This window comes from Varanus komodoensis, unplaced genomic scaffold, assembly GCF_004798865.1.
Source record: "Varanus komodoensis strain SLA01 unplaced genomic scaffold, ASM479886v1 scaffold3, whole genome shotgun sequence".
NCBI classification, from domain to species: domain Eukaryota; kingdom Metazoa; phylum Chordata; class Lepidosauria; order Squamata; family Varanidae; genus Varanus; species Varanus komodoensis.
Window position 1 is genome coordinate 14,671,721 of NW_025335761.1, and position 7,895 is coordinate 14,679,615.

Below are 7,895 nucleotides of genomic sequence, written 5' to 3' on the forward strand. Positions count from 1 at the left end.
CTTCTCTGTGGTGGCGCCCAACCTATGGAATGCGCTCCCCAGAGAGGTCCGCCTGGCACCATCGTTGTTTTTTGGCACCAGGCCAAGACCTTTTTATTTAAACGTTATTTTAATAATTGCTGATTTTATTTATTGGTTTTAAATTATTATGCCAGGATGTTTCCAGTTTTTTATGTATTTGTATAGATATTTATGTGTTGGAAACCACCCCAAGGCTTTTGCAATGGGGCGGCATACAAGAATTCCAAATAAATAAATAAATAAAGCAGCCAGGATATTAACAGGAACTGGCAGGTATTCATATATAACGCCTGTCCTCTATCACTTACATGGCTGCCAATTGATGTCTGGGCCCAATTTAAGGTGCTGGTGATGACCTATAAAGCCCTAAACATCTTAGAACCTGGATATCTAAAGGAGCGCCTTCTTCCCTATATGCCCTTCTGCCCCTTGAGATCTGAGGCGGAGGTCCTTCTTTGGGAGCCCTCCTTGAAAGAGAATAGGAGGGTGATAACCTGGAGGAGGGCCTTCTCTGCGGTGTCACCCTGATTGTGGAACACACTCCCCAGAGAGGTCTGCCTGGTGCCAACACTTCTTTCCTTTCAGCAACAGACAAAACCCTTTTTATTCTCCCATTATTTTAATTGGTTTTAATTGTGATTTTATTGGGAATTGCTGGATGCTGTGCCATTTTTGATCTGTGCTTGTTGTAAACTGTCCTGAGATGCTAGTAATGGGACGGTCTATAAAAGTTTTAAATAAATAAATTAAAATGTGTTTGCTTTATTCCCAGCCACAGTTCCTGAGTAACTTGGATGGTTTTCAAATGGGATTAGACAAATGACTGGAGGATAACGCTGTCAGCTGTTACTAGTTACAACGGCTGTATATTACCTCTAGTATGTTACCTCTGAAAGGACTATACCTCTGAATACCTGCTCTTGGGGTGTACAGGTGGGAGAGTAGCAATGGCCACTGTGGGAAGAAATGCTGGACTAAATCAGTCATTGACCTGATCCAGCATGGCTTATAGGTTCTTGTATCATTACTGTATTTAAATTATATGTACTCTGGCTGGTCATGGAGATGAGCCTTTTATAGCATGCATATGTCTTACATGCATTAAAATGTAATTCTTAGAATGTGGGTGTGGGAGGAGCACTTGATTGCGAGCTTCTTGTCCCTGTGCCATCTGCTGAGTAAAGTCTGCACTTTCTCTGTCAAGGACACTTCAATAGTCAGCTCCCACATGGCGATAAATTCATGATTGTAACTCTATTTTACTGTTGCAGGCCAAGCAAAAATCCCTTTTTGTTAAAGAAGCAACATTGCTAGAACAGCTTGCTCTCTGACTTTTTTCTCCTCTACTACAGTTTCTGCAGAAGCACTCATATTGTTTGTTTTAGGATTTTAAAAAATGCAAGGCTGCAGCTGAAAGGAAGCAAACACAGCCATGTTGCCTTTTGAAAGAAGATGTCTTGGATTTAAAAAAGTATAAATAAATAATGGATTAAAATGTCATTTGCTCCATTGGGCCATTATGAGATACATTTCTTCTAATGGATTTCATTTATTTTTCTTTGCAATAAGTGTAACTACTCTTCTGCCAGAAAAGCACTGAAAAGATGCATAGCATAAAAATTATACCACAGCACAATACACATTAAAAACAAATCTATAAAGCTGTACATAAACAATACTAAAATGCCAGGCATTAGGAAGACTCAACTCCCTGCAAATGTATAACAGATTATTTTTTAAAATTCCAGAGCAGATCACCAACCAACCTAAAACCAACTCTAATCTCTCAATTCTCAACAGTAGTCAGGTATTAGAAGACAGTTGATATAATTGTTCCTGGATCAGCTTAAGAGGAAAATACATCAGGACCATTGGCTTCATGTGGGTACTAAACAATTGGTCTCAGAAAGTGGAAGAGAGGTCACCCAGCATTATCCTGTTAAGGGAGACATATGCAGGATGTTCAGCCAGTGGAGCTTTGTTATTTATTGGCTGCCCTATAACCAAGTTCTCAGATTGGCAAACTGCAAGAAATAAAATGGTTAATAAAAATATAAGCACAGCATAAAAGCAGTGACAAAGGATAAAACCAGTTGAAAATCAAGATAGATTTAAAGGCCTGGGAAAATTAAAAAACTAGTGTTGAAATGCAGCTAAATTAGGTACCAAACCAGTGAATCTATTTCGGGAAAGCATTTCACAGTTAGGATGCCACTATTGAAAAGGTCCTGTCTCCTATTCCATCTTGTTTGGTGAGAAAATTCAGAAAAGGGTGTCCAAGAGTCTCGAGGACTGGGAAGATACATTTGGAATTGGACAATCGCTCAGATGTCCTGGTCTTCAGCCATTAAGCAGCTTAAAGATTCCAGTGATCTAAATAGATTACTGGAAAAACTATCTTTTCTCTCTCTTATTTATATCTCATATGACATTTTGCAGCTTTATCTACACTTGTAGTTTTTCACTGATGGATGAGACAGAACAGACATCAGACTGCTGAATTTCCTATCTCAACTGTTCATGACCGTCACACCATTCAAAGGCTGTGGGAAAAAGTCCATGCAGGTCATGAGCGGTATGCCAGCAATGGGCAGAACTGCAATGCTTAGTCAATCAATTGGTAAGGCAAATCTATTCAAAATATTTTGATTGATTAATGAGGTGTCCCTGGTTAATCAATATGCATATTTTAATTTAAAACTGTGATCGAAAAAAGTATTTGTGTAAGAACTGCAGATGTCAAGAGCCATCTTGAGGACATAAGAGGAGCCTGCTGCATCAGACCAGAGCTCTTTCTGGGCCAGCATACGCTTCACACAATCACCAGTGTGGTGAGGTGCCCAAGGGAACCCTGCAAGCGAGACACAAGTGCAATGCACATTCTTACCTATGTGTGTGCAAGAGAAAGTGAAATTCCTACTTTAAGCTGGTATCTGCTACAATATTTACTGTACTAGTTTAAAAAAAGGCAGCATGCTTTGAGAACAATTTAATATGGGAATGTATGCAGATTTAAACAAACAAACTGACTACACGGATATGAGTGATTTGTTAAGGACACAATCCTATGCAAGTCTAGATTGTCCTGTGATGATAGGACTTGCTCTAAGTTGTAAGCATTTTTGTCTAAACTGCCACAGGATTGTGCCTTAAGGTTTCTTTAAATCAGTAATAGCTCATGCTGCTGGTTTTCAAAAATTAAATACCAGACATGTGAATGGATGGGGAACATCCATCAGTACTGCAGCATCCCCTCCCATACAGTGCTTAACATTGGGGTGAAAACCTCCCATTAGCATTTTTTCTCCAAGCCTGCATGTTGGGAAGAAGGATTGAATCTTCATTCACTATGTATAATGGTGCTGATTATTGCCATCATGGAACACCTTTTTTAAAAATCATGATATGATTGCTGATCATAACAAAATGATTGCTGGGAGATGCCCTTTGAGACAAGATAACACAAGACAGATCTGCCTCAGATGGACACTGACACACTTTAAGCACAAAACACTCAGGGCAGTATCCAGTTCTGCAGCTGTGATCCCACTTTGTTCTTGTTGTGCTAATATGGAATAGAAAGGTAACGATTCAAAAAGCAACTATGGAAACAAGGAAATGTTTGATCCTAGATTAAAACATGTCAGCAGAGCTTCCTTCTGCAAACTTTGCTCATCAGCCTTAATTCAAATACAAGAACTTCTGCTTATCTGGGGTTGCTTTTAAAGCCAGTCATTGCAGTAGCGTTCCCACTGGGGCACATGAAAACCTGGATGCTACCCTTAGTATTATAAAATCGGTAAAGGTACTATCTCACTTAATAATTTTTTCTATACAGACTGGAATTCTTAGTGGAAAATACTTGTGTGGAAATTGTGAATTGGCTTCCTGAACCGGTTTACTCTCATCATTCATTAGTGGCATCCTATGTTTCATGAATTCAATACTCATTAAGGGTTTGTCCAATTATGTACTACTGACATCTGCTGGCCATATTTTATAGCATTTTCATATTTATGTTAGGCATTTCTAGAAGTGTAAGTTTTATCAAAACTATTTCTAGTTCTGTTAAGAGACGCTTAAAACAGAGCAGAGAGTCAGAAGGGACTAATACGGCCATCAGGCCAAACCCTCTGGTCAATGCAGGGCCAAGTTAAAGCATCTCTAACAGATCACTGTGCAGCTGCATCTTGAATGCCTTCAGTGTGGGAGAGCCAACCACCTCCCTAGGTGATTATTTTCATTGTCATATTGCTCTACCTGTCAGGAATTTTCTCTTGATGTCCAACTTATGGAATGCGCTCCCCAGAGAGGTCTGCCTGACGCCGTTGTTATTCATTTTTCAGCACCAGACCAAGACCTTTTTGTTTAAATGTTATTTTAATTGTTGAATTTATTTATTGATTTTATGTCGGGATGTCTCCAGATTTTATGTATTTGTATAGTTATTTATTTGTATGGGAAGCTGCCCGGAGGCTTTTGCGAATGGGGCGGCATATAAGTGTTCCAAATAAATAAATAAAACCAGAATCTGGCTTCCTGTGACCTGACCCTATTATTCCATGTCTTGCACTCTGAGATGGAGAAGAGATCCCTGCTCTCCTCTGTGTGACAACATTTCAAGTACTTGAAGAGTGCTACCATCTCTGCCTTCATTTTTCTCTTTTCAATGTTAAACATGCCCAGTTCTTTCAATCTCTACTTGTAGAGCATTGCTTCCAGTCTCCTAATAATTTTTGTTGTCGTCTTCTGAATGTTTGCCCATTTGTCTGCATGTCTTTTAACTGTATTCTAGATGAGGCCTAATGAGTACTGAGTAGCGGGGAAGTAGTACTTCACATGATTTGGAACTAATGCTACTATTAATGCGACCCAATATCATATTTGTCCTTTTTGCTGTCACATCACATTGTTGACTCATATTCAGCCTGGAATCTACAGCAAGTTTCTTAGTATTATTGGGCAAAGTATCCCCTATCTAGTAATTATCATTTGGTTTCCTTTTCCTGGGTGTAGATCTTGGCATCTGTCCTCCTTAAATTTCATTCTGTTGATTTCAGTCTAGCATTCCAACCTATCAAGATCATTTTGGATTTATTTCTGTCTTCCAAAGTATTAGCTATCTCACCCAATTGTGTGTCATATGCAACTCTGATAAGCATTTCCTGTACTTCCTCATCCAAATAATTACTAATAAGGTTGATCTCTTTAATATCAGGTTACTGCATCGAGAATCCCTAACTTAAAGTTCCACAAAAAAAACTTATATTAATTAGCCAGGATTAAATCGAAGGTCTGTTTCACACAAGCTGAATTTCCAAGGCAAGAGTCATTATTATGCAGAACTGTTTCTCAGTAGGGGACCAAACTGCCATCCACAGAGCCCTTCATGGGCTGCAGGACATTACAGGGAATAGCATAAGCACTGACACCGCCCCCCTCCCCCGTCCTTTGGGTCCACACACAGAGGCATGAAGTTCAGCACCTTTCTCTCTCAGCATGGAGGAATAAACTCAGCTGGAATGGAGTGTGGGAGGAGCCTCAAAACCCAGCACCATCCAAGACCTTGGCTTTGAGTGGTACATGCCTGGCACTGTGCCCACCAAGGCCACTTCATATGGTGCATAGCATCAGAAATAAGGACTCAAATGTGAGATAACAGCAAAGATTCTTCCAGGGGTTCATCCTACAGAGCTTGGAGATGAATCCCTTAGTTTGGAAGAAACTGAGGAGACTTTTTGAGTTGGATGTGGAATCTTCATGGGCTGGATTAGGCCTGCAGACAGGAAGTTCTAAATCTCTATTCTATATGATCAGTACTTTAGCTTTAATTTTAGGTCAAATTCCCCAATTTGACCAGATAAGAGTCTGGGTCCAATACTATGTATGATTAGACAGGAAACCTGCCCCCACATGTAATTTCCCAGCTAGCATGGGTGGCTTGAGTGATCTTGAGGGTTGGAAAATGTTTTCTGTGTAAATATGCACAAGGAGTGTACTCTGAGTGACTTAATTTGCTGGCTCCCTCCTGGTTTCCATAACAAAAAGAACAACAAGAACAACATTACTTTCAAATCTTCTGATATGAGACTGTTTTTAGGGTTAGGGATCCTCTGAATATTCTTGTCAGTTGTTGTTGTTGTTAGTAGTGAAGTCATGTCCGATCCATCACGACCCCATGGACAACATTCCTCCTGGCCTTCCTGTCCTCCGCCATCCCCCAGAGTCCACTTAAGCTCACACCGACTGCTTCAGTGACTCCATCTAGCCACCTCATTCTCTGCCGTCCCCTTCTTCTTTTCCTGTCAATTGTTCCCAGCATTAGGCTCTTCTCCAGGGAGTCCTTCCTTCTCATTAGGTGGCCAAAGTATTTGAGTTTCATCTTCAGTATCTGGCCTTCTAAAGAGCAGTCAGTGTTGATCTCTTCTAGGACTGACCAGTTTGATCACCTAGAAGTCCAAGGGACTTGCAGGAGTCTCCTCCAGCACCACATAGAAACATAGAAACAGAGCGAGTCAGAAGGGGCCTCCCGGGCCATCTAGTCTGACCATCTAGTCTGACCTCTGGCACCAGCCAGCTCCGCTCACGACATGCCCACCATGTGGACGTCCAGCCTATCCTTGAACACCCGCACCGATGGGGCCTCAACGACCTCTGGTGAAAGCCCATTCCACACCCTCGGGGTCCTGACTGTCAGGAAGTGCTTCCTGGCATCCAAATGGAACCTTGGCTCCCTGAGCTTTGCTTCATTGGAGCGTGTCCTGCCTTCCTCTGCAGGGGAGAACAGGTCTCTACCCATCTCCATGTGACATCCCCTCGCATACCTGTATGTCGCCAACATATCCCCTCTGAGTCTCCTCTTCTCCAGGCTGAAGAGACCCAGTTCCCTCAGTCTCGCCTCATATGGCATCCCCTGCAAACCGGCCGCCAACCTTGTGGCCCTACGCTGCACTGACTCCAACCTGGCTATATCCTTTCTGTAATGAGGGGCCCCAAACTGAACACAATACTCCAATTGCGGGCGCACCAGAGTCGTGTAGAGTGGTAGTAATACCTCTCTTGATCTAGAAGCCACACTTCTGGCTATGCAACCAAGGGTGGCGTTCGCCCTCTTGACCACCGCATCACACTGCTGACTCATGTTTAGCCTGCAGTCAACCAGTACCCCGAGGTCCCTTTCACAAGTGCTGCTCTCCAGCCACTTATCACCTAACCTGTACTTATGACAGCTATTCCTATGCCTCAGGTCTAGCACTTATCCACATTGAACACCATCGTGTTGTCTCCTACCCACTTCCATAGTCTGTCCAGATCTTTTTGGATCTGGAGTACCTGCTCCTCAGTTGTGGTCACTGCTCTACTAGATCTCTCTCTATTATGAGCCTTTCCATTATTTTTCCTACAATGGACGTAAGGCTAACCGTTCTATAATTCCCCATGTCCTTTCTACTACCCTTTTTGAAAATTGGGACCACTGATGCCACCCTCCAGTCCTCTGGAACTTCACCTGTTCTCCACGAGGTCTCAAAAATGGAGGCCAGTGGGCGTGAGAGAACCCCTGTCAACTCTCTACATACTCTCGGGTGTAACCCGTCAGGGCCTGGCGCCTTTGTAATATCAAATGCCCTGAGGAGCCCCTCGACTTCTAATCTGTGCCCCTAAGTCCCCAGCCTCATTAATCTCCTATGCGGATATCCCCTGTCCTGCTTGGGGGAGAACACAGAGGCAAAATAGTCATTTAGCATCTGTGCCTGTTCCCTCATATCAGTCACTGGATCTCCTTCCTCCTTATTTAGTGGTCCCACCACTAGTCTCCCCTTCCTCTTCCTATTTGCATGCTGAAAGAAGCCCTTTTTGTTGCTCTTGATATTCTT